Source organism: Macaca nemestrina, chromosome 4 (assembly GCF_043159975.1).
Source record: "Macaca nemestrina isolate mMacNem1 chromosome 4, mMacNem.hap1, whole genome shotgun sequence".
In the NCBI taxonomy this organism is placed as follows: domain Eukaryota; kingdom Metazoa; phylum Chordata; class Mammalia; order Primates; family Cercopithecidae; genus Macaca; species Macaca nemestrina.
The window spans coordinates 56,026,470-56,041,732 of NC_092128.1; the positions used below are offsets into that span (position 1 = coordinate 56,026,470).

The window sequence follows — 15,263 nt, forward strand, 5'->3', positions numbered from 1 at the left end:
GCCTGTACCAAAATGTTTCCCAGGTCCATCCTACTAAGGTCAGGAGGCAACACTGCTGTATGTACCCCTAGGCCTAGGGATGGCCAAGGGACAGCTCTTTGTTGGGGATAAATGGTGCTATGGTCTGAATGTTTGTGTCCCCCAAATTCATATGTTGAAATCTTAACCTAACAGAGGATGGTATCAGGAGGTAGGGTCTTTGAAAGGTGACTGGGGATTAATGCCCTTATAAAAACAGCCTGCAAAAAGCTCCCTTGTGCCTTCTACCATGTGAGGATACAGTGAGAAGTATTCATCTATGAACCAGAAAGCGACCCTTCTCCAGACACTGAACCAGCCAGTTAGTGCCTTGATCTTGGACTTCCCAGCCTCCAGAACTGTGAAGGAAAAAAATCCCCATTGTTGGTAAACCATCCAGTTTATTGTATTTTGTTGTAGCAACTTGAACAGACAGAGACAGGCTGAACTTAGACAATGGGAAGGGTCTGCATGGATAAGTTCCAGGCTGCCACTGAACAGGACAAAGCCTTGAAGACACAAATTCTGAAGAGTCTGAGAACTCAGTCTATCCTTATGAAGGTGTATCTGTCAAGGTAGGAGGACCAAATATCTTGCACTTAACAGTTGTTCAGCCTGCTTTATCCCCTTTAAATAACTAGACATGGGGCATGTGGGCTCAGTACTCTTACCCTGGGTCCTGTACATGCGAGTGGCAAGCCTGGCCAGAGCTACACTCACTGCCACAAATAGCAACAATTGTCAGAGGTGGCCACATCCAACCAAGCAGCACAAGCAAATCACCATAATGAGAAGGAATTGAGTTGAGGTTCTTTGGGCAGTAGGCTGAATCTAAAAAGAAGACCAATTAATCTCTCAAATCATGAGGACAGCAATAGCTATCTGAGGGCCTCAACATTCATGAAATAGTTTATTTGCTTAGCTGGGGTGAGGAGGATAAACAAGATTTAATGCCTTCAACATTAACAGTCAGTCTTCAGTGTTTAGATTTTGAAAAATGTCTGGTTCTTTTTTCTAAGTTCCAATCATACGATAACTATGTAATTCAGCGACATGGGAATGCGAGAAAAAATCTAAGAGAACAAAACAATGAGTGATTTTTCCTAAGTGGCATCCTTCCATGAAGATTCACACAAAGATTCATATTTTTGAATGACTTAGGTATAGGTGGGATCCTTTTTCAATGGAGAAAACCAGGGTGGGTTTTCTCAAAATTCTCCCGGTTGATTTAGCAATGAATTTCTCTGGATAAGCTAATTAACAAAGATTAAAACTGAAGTCTAATCATTTATTTATTTATTTCAGAGACAGGGTCTCATTCTGTTGCTCAGGCTGGAGTGCTATGGCATGATCAGAGCTCACTGTAATCTCGAACTCCTGGGCTCAAGTGACTCTCCTGCTTCAGCCTTCCGAGTAGCTGGTGTGCATTACCACGCCTGGCTAATGGTTTTGTGTTGTTTTGTTTTTGTTTTAGAGACAGGGTCTTGCTATGTTGCTCAGGCTGGTCTCAAACTCTGGCCTCAAGCTATCCTCCTTTCTTGGCCTCCCAAAGGGTTCGATTACAGGTGTAAGCCACCACATCCAGCCTGAAAGTCTAATAATTCTTAATCATAAAATATGTATTGGCTACTGTAGTTCCTCTTTTACTATTTCTTGTCTTTTTTTATTTTAAAAATACATCTAAACATTCATTGTTGTGATGAAAAGTAGCACACTCACTTGTATTATCTTAGTGCTGGGTACTTACATGTTCTTGAAGGCACAGAATTTTTCAAGGTGGAATAGATGATAATGATGGTGGACTAATCCCTTCATTTTTGAAGCTCTCCCCTGTATTTTTGTGGATATTAATCCATATGGAAAATAGCATTTCTAAAAAGCTATAATTTATATTTTTTAAATCACCAAACTAATCAGCATTAGTTATCAAGTTTAACTACCCGGGGCTTAGAGTTTACATTTTGAAGATCATATTCTGAGTCTTTTAGATTTAAAAAAATAGAAAAAGGAAAAGAAAGAAATTGGCCAATTATTAGTAAGATAAATATTACTTTTCTCACAATGGAAATACTATATTATCTGCCTAGCCTGTATTTTCCAGTTTCTGATAAATTCTAGATGAAATTCAAAGTGTGGTGTCACAATGACAGTATGTGAAACTACTCTTAAGCAGCAAAGGAGTTTAATTTTTAGTTATTTTCTTGTGTCAGCTGTCTCCCACAGTTGCGAATACTATTCTCTTAATAACTCTTATTATTATTATTATGCTATTTTTCAGATGAAAAAACACCAGTGATGTGGCTGGACTCCAGGGTGAATGGCCATGTCAGACCCCAGAGATGCTGCATCCTTAACCTTATTCTCCCAACTCAAAGATTCCCTAGGCATGGCAGGCTATGAAGCACAGCCACGAATCAAGGTGATGAGGGCTGGGACATTAAGTGGTAACCTGGATGGACAGTAGATTAGGAGGCTCCTCTAATGCCATATCACTGCAGGAGTCACAGAATGGCACAATTCAGGGAAGTCCCCTAAGTTGAATTGACAGCCATTTTGGTGGGATAGAGACTAAAGGTTGAAATTAATTTGATATCTAGAATGTGAAGAAATTAGATATTTTGGGCATGTATAAGTTTGTGCACTGAGATTCAAACTCACAATATCAATAATACAAAGCAGTGTATAATAAAGCCAAGCGATCAGCACAATGGCTTTTCCTGGAATTCAGAGGAGAGAGATCATTGAGAGCAATCAAAGAAGTTTTCCCTGGAGGATGGGACCTGCAACAATAATAGTACTACTAATAACTATTTATGGAGGGCTTGATTCTTTATATATTATTGATACGGTTTGACTGTATCCCCACCCAAATCTCATCTTGTAGTTTCCATAATCCCCACGTGTCATGGGAGGGACCCAGTGGGAGGTAATTGAATCATGGGGGTGGTTACCTCCATGCTGTTCTCAAGATAGTGAGTTCTCACGAGATCTGATGGTTTTACAAGGGGCTTTTCCCCTTTCACTCATTCTTCTTCTCCCTGCTGCCATGTGAAGAAGGACATGTTTGCTTTTCCTTCTGCCATGATTGTAAGTTTCCTGAGGCCTCCTCAGCCATGCTGAATTGAGTCAATTAACTATACTGGTCTCCAATTTTTTTTTTTTTTTCTGATGGAGGCAACCCAAATATCCATTGATGAATGAACGGATAAACAAAATGTGTTAAAATAACATACAATGGAATATTATTCAGCCTTAAAAGGGAAGGAAATCTGGTCACATGCTACAACATGGATGAACCTTGAGGACATTATGCTAAGCAAAATAAGCCTGTCACAAAAAGGCAAATATGGTATGATTGCACTTATATGAGGTCTCTGAAGTAATCAAACTCATAGAAACAGAAAGATGAGTGGTAGATACCAGAGGCTGAGGGGCTGGTGGGGAAGGGGAGGTCGTTGTTTAATGGGTGCAGAATTTCAGATTTGCAAGATGAAAAAGGTCCAGAGATTCAAATTGTTTCACAACAACATGAATATACTTAACACTACTGAACTGTACATTTAGAAATGGTTAAGATAGTAAATTTTATGTGTTTTTTGCCACAATAAAAAAAAGCATTGCTATAATATGAATGTTGAGGACTTTATGTTCTGAAAAACAAATAGTTCGAATTAAACAAACAGGCAGCAGATCAGATTTGGCCCTCCTAGTTTGCTGACCCATGGTCTAACATACTCCTACAACCCCTGTAACCTGCACTGTTCCTTCATATATTTTTCCTCAAAACCTTTTTATAGAGTAACAGAATGTTACAACTGCAAGTAGACATACAGACTTAGGGTCATTTTGGGGTGTAAGGGTATGGGGACTGGGGAATTGGGAGGGGTATTTTCCAAGGTGGGAGAGGTAGTAAACAGCAGAGCAGTTAAATTACTGTCCAGGCCAAGTGCAGTGGCTCATGCCTGTAAAATCCCAGCACTTTGGGAGGCCAAGGCGGGTAGATTGCCTGAGGTTGGGAGTTCGAGACCAGTCTGGCCAAAATGGTGAAACCCCGTCTCTACTAAGAATGCAAAAAAAAAAAAAAAAAAAAAAAAAAAATTAGCCGGGCGTGGTGGCGTGCGCCTGTAATCCCAGCTACTTGGGAGGCTGAGGCAGGGGAATTGTTTGAACCAGGGAGGTGGAGGTTGCAGTGAGCTGAGATCGCACCACTGCACTCCAGCCTGGGTGACAGAGTGACTGAGAGCAGAGAGACTCCATCTCAAGGAAAAAAAAAAAAGAATTTAGCTGCCCAAGATCTACTGCTGTTTGTAGTTATCTATAGATTCTTAATGATCAGGAAAACAATTTTTGATTTGACGGGGAGTGAATGCAGCATTTAGATGTGTCAACCTGAAATAATGAAAAGGGTCAGAATCGTGTTCTAAAGAGTTTATTCAAGCGAAAAGCTGGTTAATAGCCATTCCAGCTCACGCAGACTCCAGAGAAATGGGGTCAGTGCTCTGAAGTTAAAATTAAGTTCTTGCTTTTATAGGAAGAAGACAAAGAAATGTAACAGTATTACAACATTTTTCTATACAAGGCTGGTTTGAGAATTACAACACATTAATTCATTTGTTTTCTTTTCCATACAGCTTGTTTTCTTTATAGAGGATTTTCATTTTGTTTCCAAATTAAAAGAGTGTATTTAACATTTCATCTTAAGATAATGAGATAGTCATTAAGTCTTTGCCTGAGAAAGGTAAGAGGGAGGCTAATCTATAATGAAGATTAACAATGGAGAGGGAAGAGGTTTTCCCTGACACTCTTCAGTCATTTACAACATTTTACAAACCAATACAGATAAGAAAGAAGGTCTATAATCAGAGAAACAAAGTTTACAGCTGCCTGGTTACAGCTGCCTAGGATATAGCTGCTTTTCAGGCCCCATAATCACATTCTTTTAAGGCTCAAAATAATTTGGAGTTCCAACAGCTTAGATTTCAAATTACTTAATATCACAACTGAATTCCACAGGTGCCACTATAAATATACACTGAATTAAAAATACTCTAGTAATGAGTCCTCTAGTCCTCTGTGCTTTTAAAACTAGAGCTAGAAGAAAAAACGATGGTACTGATTACAGAACTTACCTTAAAACAATGCTAAAATTGTTTTAAATGTGGTTTCCCAGAAGTAATTTAAGTAGCACCTGATACTTTATAAAATGTTAAAATAATCCTATTTAATACAGTACTAGTCTCCAAGAAAAAAATTACATTGGCCACTAGTCACTTTTAGGGAATTGTGTAAATCTGTCCCTCTTCTTGACAGAATTAATGAACAATACAGGTAAGGAAGAAAGTCAATGAGATGTACAAAAATTAGCAAGGGAATATTTTAAATTGCTTCTTATGTAAACATTAAGTAACAACTTAGAAGACAAATAGTTATTATTTTCTGAATGTCTGACTTCCTAGGGGTGGCATAAAAGGGAAGGACACATAAAGCCCAGTTCAGCAGGCCAGGATCTAAAATTAAACCATGAGTAAAATGCTTAGGGTGCAATGTTCATTTTGTTTTGTAAAGTGAAGCAAGGCAAGCTAGAGGTTTTGCCTGGAGTGATATAAATTATTATACTAAACAGCTTCTTTCCATTATCTAGAAAAAACCCAACCAATTACACTTTAGAAGTCACGTTGAGCAGAGATTCCAACATAATCCATAAAGTTGATGTAGTATTCCAGGAGTTAACAAAGTACAAATGTTACTGTTTAATTAATACAGCTTCAATTATACTGTCAATGTTGTATTAAAAGACATTCCTCCTAGACTTTTCTGGTGTACACAGAAATATGCTTTTCTAAAGCACCAGCTCTCAATGAAAAACATCCTGTAAACATCTGTCTCTTTATAATATCTGTATGATATGCATAGAAAATAGCGAGTGAATACTTTAGATTGCTTCTTATTTAAATATAATACATAAATGCAACACACTAGCGTAGGTAGTATCCTAGCTCAGAAAAAAACAGCTGTTATAGACATTCCATGATTGTACATCATGGAAACTTGAAAACAGATTATTAAGTGATATTGGGGAATTGATGCTTTCATAGGTGGAATGATACTGTGGTTATGAAGCAAATGTCCTCATTCTTAGAAGAGATATGCTGAATTATTTAGGGTGAAGCATTTTGATGTCTGCAACTTACTCAAATAGTATTACGAAAAGGCATATCTATTACCTGTATATTTGGATTTTTTTCACAATAAAGAATGGGAGTGCCCTTTCCACAAGATGGCACAAAAAGATAAGAAGGAAGCTCCTGCCCCTCCTAAAGCCAAAGCCAAAGCGAAGGCTTTGAAGGCCAAGAAGGCAGTGTTGCAAGGTGTCCACAGCCACAAAGAAAAAGGTCTGTATGTCACCACCTTCCCACAGCCCAAGACACTGCGACTCAGGAGACAGCCCAAATATCCTCGGAAGACCGTCCCCAGGAGAAACAAGCTTGACCACTATGCTATCACCAAGTTTCCTCTGCCCACTGAGTCTGCCCTGAAGAAGACAGAAGACAACAAAACACTTGCGTTCACTGTGGATGTTAAAGCCATCAAGCACCAGATCAAACAGGCTGTGAAGAAGCTCTATGACATTGATGTGGCCAAGGTCAATGCCCTGATTAGGCCTGATGGAGGAAGAAGGCATAAGCTCCACTGGCTCCTGATTACAATGCTTTGGATATTGCCAACAAAATTGGGATCACCTTTGTTGCTGACCCAACAAAACTGGGATATTGCCAACAAAATTGGGGTCATCTAAACTGAGTCCAGCTGGCTAGTTCTAAATATATGTATCTTTTCACCAGGTACATGCCTCTTTGTCAACTTCTGGTTGGGCTGGGGATGCCACTCACAGGTACTGAGGTTGTAATGGGGCCTGGGAAAGACTCCTGTTCTTCTTATCCTTTCGGAACACTCACTTTGCCACTCCACCATGCTTGATTACTGAAGAGATCTTTGTGACTAGAGCTAGTTGTCCTAGGAAAACCAGAACTTGTCTCCATACTAGAGGGAAGAAAACAAGAAGCTGCCGAGTGGCAGTGGCTCACGCCCACCATCACTTTGGGAGGTCCAGGTGGGCAAATTAGTTGAGGCCAGGAGTTCGAGACCAGCCTGGCTAACGTGGTGAAACCCCCATCTCCACTAAAAATACAAAAATAAGCCGGGCGTGGTGGTGGGCACCTGTAGTCCCAGCTACTCAGGAGGCTGAGGCAGGAGAATCTGGGAGGCGAAGGTTGCAGTAAACCGAGATCCGGCCACTGAACTCCAGCCTGGGTGACAGAGCAAGACTCTGTCTCAAAAAAAAAAAAAAAAGAAAGAAAGAAAAAGAAAAAATAAAAGAAGAGGCTTTACAAGAACCCCTTCTTTTATCCCTGGAAGAGGCTGTGTGTGAATCCGATGCCCACAGTTTGAAGAGGATTAGCATTCATTTCAGGGGAGTGTGGGTTGGTTGGCTTTCGGGTAGCACTTTGACCTCGCACACCCATCTACTATGTCCAACTGGTCTGTCTGCTTCTCTCAGCCCTTATCCAATAAAGGACAAGAATTAAAAAAAAAAAAAAAAAAAAAAAAAAAAAAAAAAAAAAAAGTGGGAGTGAGGGGAACAAAGGGCTTTTTTTTTTTTTTTTTTTTTTTTTTTTTTTTTTTTTAAATACAGAGTCTTGCTCTGTCCACCAGCCGAGTCCCATCTCGGCTCACTGCAACCTCCATCTCTGGGGTTCAAGCAGTTCTCCCGCCTCAGCCCCCCTAGTAGCTGGGATTACAGGTGCGCTCCACTATGCCTAGCTAATTTTTGTATTTTTACTTGAGATGGGGTTTCGCCATGTTGGCCAGGCTGGTCTCGAACTCCTGACGTCAGGTGATACTCCCACCTTGGTCTCCCAAAGTGCTGGGATTACAGGTGTGAGCCACCGCGCCCAGCCTTTCTTTTTTTTTTTGGAAATGGGGTCTTCTCTGTTGCCCAGACTGGAGTGTAGTGGCGTAATCACAGCTCACTGTGGCCTTGATCTTGATCTCCCAGGCTCAATCGATCCTCCCACATCAGCCTCTGGAGTAGCTGGGATCACAAGTGCGGGCCATCAAGGTGGTCTAATTTTTTTTTTTTTTTTAATTATTATTTGTAGAGATGAAGTCTCGCTATGTTGCCCAGGCTGGTCTCCAACTCCTGGGCTCAAAGGATTCTCCCGCCTTGCCCTCCCAAAATGCCAGGATTACTTCTTCGTTGCTTAGTCAAGAACACTATGAAGAACTTTTGAGTAGTAACTTCAGCTTACCCTTTGGGTTTGCATGTATGCTGTTAGTTAGTTTTTTTTTCTTCTGTTGTACAAAGGTATTATTTACCTTGTGCAGTTTCAGCTCCACCCGGGCGCAAGCAGCTCTTAGTCACGCTTAAGTTCAGCAGCCACTCTAAACTAGCCTGAGGAGATAAAGTCCACACTTGATATAGTTCTTTACATTCCTGCAATGTCACACAGGCACATTCACTTTCAAAATGCAGAATAGTTTGGTTTGCATTTTTCTGCCAGTTTTATCTCCATTTAGAACTTGTGGTGGTGGTTTCTTTTTTGCCAAGATAACCCCAGAGACGAACTTTTTTTTTTTTTTTTGACCCCTGGCACACCCCAGGAGGACTTTTGTAATCTTTTTGCCCAACCACCCAATGCTGAATTTTACTTCGATCTGACTGTACTTAACTTTACTTCTTGAAACAACTAATTTCATTCTGCAGTTTAAAAAGCAAATCCAGTAAGAAACTCAGAATCACAACTGTAGGCTCTTTCGTAGTTATCCTAGCGTTAAAAAAGATGCAAATTTAGAAGAGAACCGTGTGTACCAGGGGGCTGTGATATCATTTTAAAAGTAAACGAGCACACAGTGAACAATGCAGTGCTGCCACTAATATTCAATACCTACTGCACAACACTTCAAATTACAGTTTAGTTTCTTCGCTACCAGGATCCTAGCGACATAGGCTGGAAGCATTCCAGTGCTTCTCGACTGTGATTGAGTTGGCTATGAGAGTCCATCAAAGGGTCTGCAGGATCCCATTTAGTTTTAGCAACTGTGGCTGGTGTCCAGGAATGTGTTCATGCGATCTGAAAGTAAGCCTCTGCCTTAGGACAGCTGGGGGGAACCAATTTGGTCTTAGGAGGGTCCCTGCAGAGTGTTTGAGTCGCAAGGCGGGGCGGGGCAGGCCGGGAGAAGGCTGCATGCCCCCAGGCGCTTCCTTTACCAAGATGGCTTCGACGCCCCGGCCCACCGGGGCGGCCATCTTGGTAAGGGTTGGAGAGGCAGGATGAGGGAGGCCGCTGCTGGCCCTGCTGTGAGATTCGAAGGTCATAATAAGGGAGTGACCCGGCGACGACTCGCCCCAAGGATGGCGAGGCGGCGAGCGCTGAAGCGCTGCCTGCAGCTGCTGGCACCCTCGGCGGAGCCGGCGAGGCGGGCGGGGGGTCGGAAGAACCCGGCCACCGGCCGCCGAGGCCCCTCCCGCTACGCGGGGAAGCTTTGCAAGGGGACTCTGTGGCCGGAAGCCGAGGAACAGAGGCGGCGCGCGCGCCCAGCCATCCCCATTGCAAGGTGAGTCCGCGCCCCCGCGCTCTCACCCCGCCTCTCTGGCCGCGCGCCCGCGGCCCGGGATCCCGAGTGCCCCGCAGCCCCGTGGTTTCTGTGGGACCTCGCGGGAGGCGGTTTTCTCCCGCCTGCTGTGTGGCCTCTCTGCTGCCTCATCCAGGGTCTCTGGGCAGAGTAGTCCACACTCCCGAGCCTGGGGTGGTTTGGGATTCTTCGGCGAAGTGGAGCGGTCTGAGTGGGTTTCCCGGTCCCCGAGCCCTCCCTCATCCCGGAGATGCCGCACTTGTGAGCGACAGGGCTTCATTTGAATTTTCGCACCTCGCAAGTTACGGAGCCTGCATCTCAGAAGCTGCCTGGGTGAAGAGCCACAGCATTATTTTTTTTTCTCTTTGGGAGAGTAGCTGTCTGGGATTTGATTGAGATTCCATCTTCCCTGCAAATTACCAGGTTCCATCTTCACTGATAGGAATACATGTGGGTTTATCTTCTTTCGGTTGTATGTAAATGAATGGGTCGACAACTTCCTCCTAGCAACTTATTGTTGCTTCATCTAGAGTATTTATCTTCTAAAAATCCATTCCAACAGGTTTCTCCCCTTTTATTTTGGAATAAGTGTACTTATTTGACTATGGAATGGAAATGAAGAGCAAAAAAAAAAAAAAGGGGGGGGCTAGCTGGGGAGCGGTGGTGGAAGGCTGTGCTTTCTTGAGTTTTCTGTTCTGTGGTTGCTTGCTTCTTATAAATTGGGAATTATTGCGGGCTTTTCAGAACACGTATTCAGATAGGTTTTTGTTTTTTTTTTTTTTGTTGTTGTTTGTTTTTTGCTTTTTTTTTTTTCCAAGCTAGAACTCGATATGGTCCTGGTAGTTGAGGTAGATACTCTTCCATGGGTTCCGGGATCACATGCATCGTTATACCTCAGTTAAACCTGGAAAATATTAAGGGAGTGAGTAAAGTTTATCGACCTTTTAAAAAGTCATTTCGTTCTTGTCTTTGCCTTTAGTGTACGTGGTTATATATACATGTTATAATATGAATGACTCACCTAGTTGGCTTTGGCTTAGCATGAAATGTTTGCTACTTGATAATTCTGATTAATTTGTCAAGGAAGTAATTCCTGAGATGCAGTTCTTCAAATTGAGAAATAATTTCCATGTTTGTTAAAAAATGGAAATCTCTATAACATTTCCATTTCTATTTTCAGTTACATTGGTTATGAATTAGCCGCAGACATGGACTTCGTTTAGAAAGAAGTTATGTAATCTTTAAAAAGAAAAGATTACCTATATCCCACAATAGTGTGATTTTTGTTGCAAGAAAATACTAGGTCTGTTAAAGAAGAAATTTAGGGTAAAAGTACTTATTTAAAATAATAATTTAAGAGAGAGATTGAGGGGTTACAATTTTTTAAGTCAACTGAAAATATAGTCAGGATTTTCAGAGATTTTATTTTGTTAACGTTCTGCAGGCTTTCCTGCTACAAGAATTATAGTAAGTCTCCAAGAGACAAAAATACTTAGTGTGTTTCTCATACCCTTATTTTCACTCATAATTCCAAATTATATTTTAGAAATCCTATATTGCAAAATTCTAATTTTAAAATTAGTCCAGTTATAACTATATGAAGAACATTTTAGCATAAGCATTCCATCGCAGGATTTTGGTTATGCTTTAGTTGATACAATCATCCTTGTGTTTGTTAGAAAGGGGTATTATGTTACTTTGAGTGTTGGTGAGTTTGGAAAACTGAGGGGATTTTTATGAACATTTAGTCTGTGTTTGGAAAAGCAGCAGTATTTGCCTTTAATTTTGTAGTTTTATTCTGCTTTTTCTTTGTAGTGATGGATAGCTGTGGATATAGTGAGTTTTTCCATTGCTTTCTACGCTTTCTAAATAAGAGTATAGCTATAGCTGGAGGACCGTTAATCTGGGCTTTTTAGGTTGAAATGCATAGACGTAAGTGTTTTCATTGAAGTGTTATTAGGGAAATGAACTGTGTGTATAATTAATCTTTAAAGAGCACTTTTATTCTGGAGGCCTGTGATGGCATGCATAAAACTGTCATTAAAATATCACTCGTGATTTCTAGCATAAGGTTCAAGTAATATATCATTCGAACGCCTAAACTACTGAAGAATTCTGTCTACAATTTATAGTGCTTTGCTTGATTTGCCTTTTGAATTTATTAACCATTTATTGTGTATTTAAGTATTTTGCTAACAGACTTTGGAGACAGATTACATATGAACTCATATATCCCCAGGGGCAGTTTTATGTTAGAGATACAGTCTTCTGCCACCTCAGCTGGTTAAAAAGTGTATTATAACTTTATCATTTACAAAGCTCTTTCAAGTATTTTAAATATATGTATATATCGAGAGAGTTTGATTTTATAGACATAAAATATGAAATTATTAGCCTTGTTCCACAGATGAGGAAAAGAGGACGCCGAGAGCCTGGGAGAGTCTGGTGATTTGGCCAAGGTCCCTTAGCTCAGCAGCCCCAGGCTTCAGCAGAATATATACACTGCAGACTCATGTTACACCGGGGTTCCAATGAAGCGAAAGTGGAGGAGTGTGGATCTGCAAGCGTTGGTCAGCAACACACTCATAGATTGCACCCCTGCCTTTGGGTATCAGGTCGTGAATGGTCAGTGCTGTTGGCTATGGAGGCACAGGTCTGGCATATAGATGGATCAGCATAATTCAAAATCTTGATTGAAAAACAACTCAGTTTGTACCTGCTACCTGGAACAATCCATTTTTCCTCTTGAAGGCGCAGACTCTTGTGTTTTATCTAATTTGGGCACCTTCCCAGATTAAGGGACAGTAATATATTGATTGAACAATAAATAATGAATGGCTGTAGACTTATGTGTGATTTTGTAATCTCTCTCAGTTACAAGAATGAATAAAGAAACACCAACCTTTCTCATTGTTACTAGCACTCTTAAACTAAACTGGTCACATCTTTTTTTTTTTTTTTTTTTGAGACGGAGTCTCGCTCTGTCACCCAAGCTGGAGTGTGGCGGGGCAGTCTCAGCTCACTGCCACCTCTGCCTCCTGTGTTCAAGCGATTCTCACGCCTCAGCCTCCTAAGTAGTTGGGATTACAGGCGTGTGCCACCATGCCCAGCTAAAACTGGTCACATCTTAATAGGACACTCCGATGACAGCAGTCATTTGTTTTGAAAGTTATTTTCTGTATTTTGAAGGTCCTTCGATTACAAAGATGTTCCCTGTTCAAGTTACTGTGTTTGTTCCTTTGGTTTGTTTAGAGAGCTCATGAAAAGCTCTGTAAACTAAGCTGTCTGTATATTCTGAACATGTGTGTGTGTGTGTGTGTGTTTGTGTGTGTGTGTGTGTGTGTGTGTGTTTTCCAGAATGTTGTGGTGCTTTATGGTTAAAGTAGCCAATGAAAACTTAAAGAGTTTCTGGACTCAAATTCTTTTTTTTTTAAACTTGAAGCCAAACTAAGTAAAATACCCCATATAAAGTAAAATGTGTCATTTATCTTCCTATGCTGATTGTATGCTCTTTCGGTTCCAAGTGTTTTTAAGCATAATTAAGGTGACAGCATGGCCGATAGATAGTCCGGGTTCCATCATCAGCCAGAGCTAGATCCTTGGAATGTCATGTAACTCTGCGGCCTGACTTGCTTTACCTCTTAGGTAAAAGGGTCACACAAGTGATGACTTCTGTCATGGAATATTCAAGTTGGAAGGGACCTTAGAGGGAATGTACCTGGTTCAATCTCTTTAATGTGCAGATTTTTAATTTCTGCCTTCATGGGAGTTTAGCCTGTCATGATTACCTCAAAATTGAAACATCAAAATTAGGCTTTTCCACCATTTCACAGGTATGAGATACTTCACAATTCTTGCCTGAAAGTTGATTCCTTTCTCAATCTTTCCTCATATAGTGTCTCACTTTTGTATGTAGACTAAATGCCCATTGTGTGTAAATGTACATGTGCTGTTTGGAGCCTGTTTTTTAGCTGGGTGAACGGTAATACTGGTGTACATATCGAATTCATCAGAATGAAGAATTTGATCTAATAAACATTTTTGGTATTCTTAGCAACACTGTCTTAGTTAAGCCTGATTATGTAGAGCATTATAATTTTTTTTCTTTTGCTTAGCCACCCGAATACCTTTACATCTTACTTTATAATCTTCATCTTCAATTTAGTTTAAACTGCCCACATATTTATAAATTTTGTTGAAGATATGACTATGCACTTATATGGTCACCTGAGGCATAGAATGATCAGCCCTCCAGGTTTTTCCAGAACCGAGGGAGTTCCCAAGATGTAGGAAGGTTTTTTTTTTTTTTGAGACAGAGTCTCACTCTGTCGCCCAGGCTGGAGTGTGGTGGCGCAAGCTCAGCCTACTGCAACCTCCACCTTCAGGTTCAAGCAATTCTTGTGCCTCAGCCTCCTAAGTAGCTGGGACTACAGGTGTGCACTACCACGCCTGGCTAATTGTTGTATTTTTAGTAGAGACAGGGTTTTGCCATGTTGGCCAAGCTGGTCTCGAACTCCTGGCCTCAAATATCTGCCCGCTTCAGCCTCTGAAAGTGCTGGGATTACGGGTGTGAGCCACCACACCTGGCCTAAGATGCAGGACTTTAAGTGTTAACACCGGGAAGTCCTCAGGCAAACCAGATATGTTGGTCCTCCTACCTGACAGTGTCTCTTTATGGGACTTGACTAGCCGTTCTCCCCAGCTTGAAAGATAACATGTTAGATGGTTTTATGCTGGATAAACTCAGACACCTTTTGAAAGCAAGGGAAATGTCTTCAAGGTACCATGTGTATTTTCTGTTTATGTGACTAAAATATGGGACCAATTATTTGTTGATGGTTCTTTTCAATGTAACTGTAAATTAGAAAAATTGAGCAATAAAAGTTACAGCATTTGAAACCTTCTTCATGTAAAATTAAAGGGGGCAATTATATTTATAAGAGAACTAGTATTTACTGAGCATCTCCCAAGTACCTTTTTTTTTTTTTTTTTTTTTTTTTTTAGGAGACGGAGGCTTGCTCTGTCGCCCAGGCTGGAGTGCAGTGGCGTGATCTCGGCTCACTGCAAGCTCCGCCTCCAGGGTTCACGCCATTCTCCTGCCTCAGCCTCCCGAGCAGCTGGGTCTACAGGCGCCCGCCATCACGCCCGACTAATTTTTTTTTGTATTTTTAGTGGAGACGGGGTTTCACCGTGTTAGCCAAGATGGTCTCGATCTCCTGACCTTGTGATCCGCCCGTCTTGGCCTCCCAAAGTGCTGGGATTACAGGCGTGAGCCACTGCGCCCAGCCCCAAGTACCTTTTAGTTTGAAAAAGGAGATAAAATTTTGTTGAAAGCCAAAAAAACAAAACAAAACAAAAGGCGAGTGTTGTCAGTGAGACTGTAACTGTTTGCTAAATGCTACTAACTTTAGAACCTAGGTATCTACTCAAGATGAATTTATTGAATTTTCCTCGTAGATTCAACATGATTAGTGGAAAGAGCATGGGCTTTGGCATCTGGTCAACTTGGGTTTCATCCCTAGATCAAACTGTTACCAACTTTATTGCTTTGTGCAAGCTATTAAACTCCGTGAGCCTCTTTTACATCACCTATAGCATGAGGATAATAATGA

General features: G+C 41.2%; 1 protein-coding gene and 1 pseudogene across 8 annotated transcripts in view; both read left to right on the plus strand.

Moving 5' to 3' along the window:
• The first annotated feature begins 6,239 nt into the window (after positions 1-6,239).
• On the plus strand, positions 6,240-6,819 carry LOC139362618 (large ribosomal subunit protein uL23 pseudogene; annotated as a pseudogene).
• Positions 6,820-9,136: 2,317 nt separating this feature from the next.
• Positions 9,137-15,263, plus strand: part of LOC105475363 (N-acyl phosphatidylethanolamine phospholipase D) — a 46,192-nt gene continuing 40,065 nt past the window's right edge. For 2 of the 8 annotated variants that reach the window (XM_071093977.1, XM_011730550.2), the window contains exon 1: positions 9,685-10,101. The gene's annotated coding sequence lies outside the window, so the exon portion shown is untranslated. Of the gene's footprint in view, positions 9,156-9,445; positions 9,634-9,684; positions 10,102-10,306; positions 10,574-15,263 lie in introns of those variants that run through there. The other 6 variants (XM_071093981.1, XM_011730554.2, XM_011730549.2 and 3 more) reach the window with 6 other exon arrangements.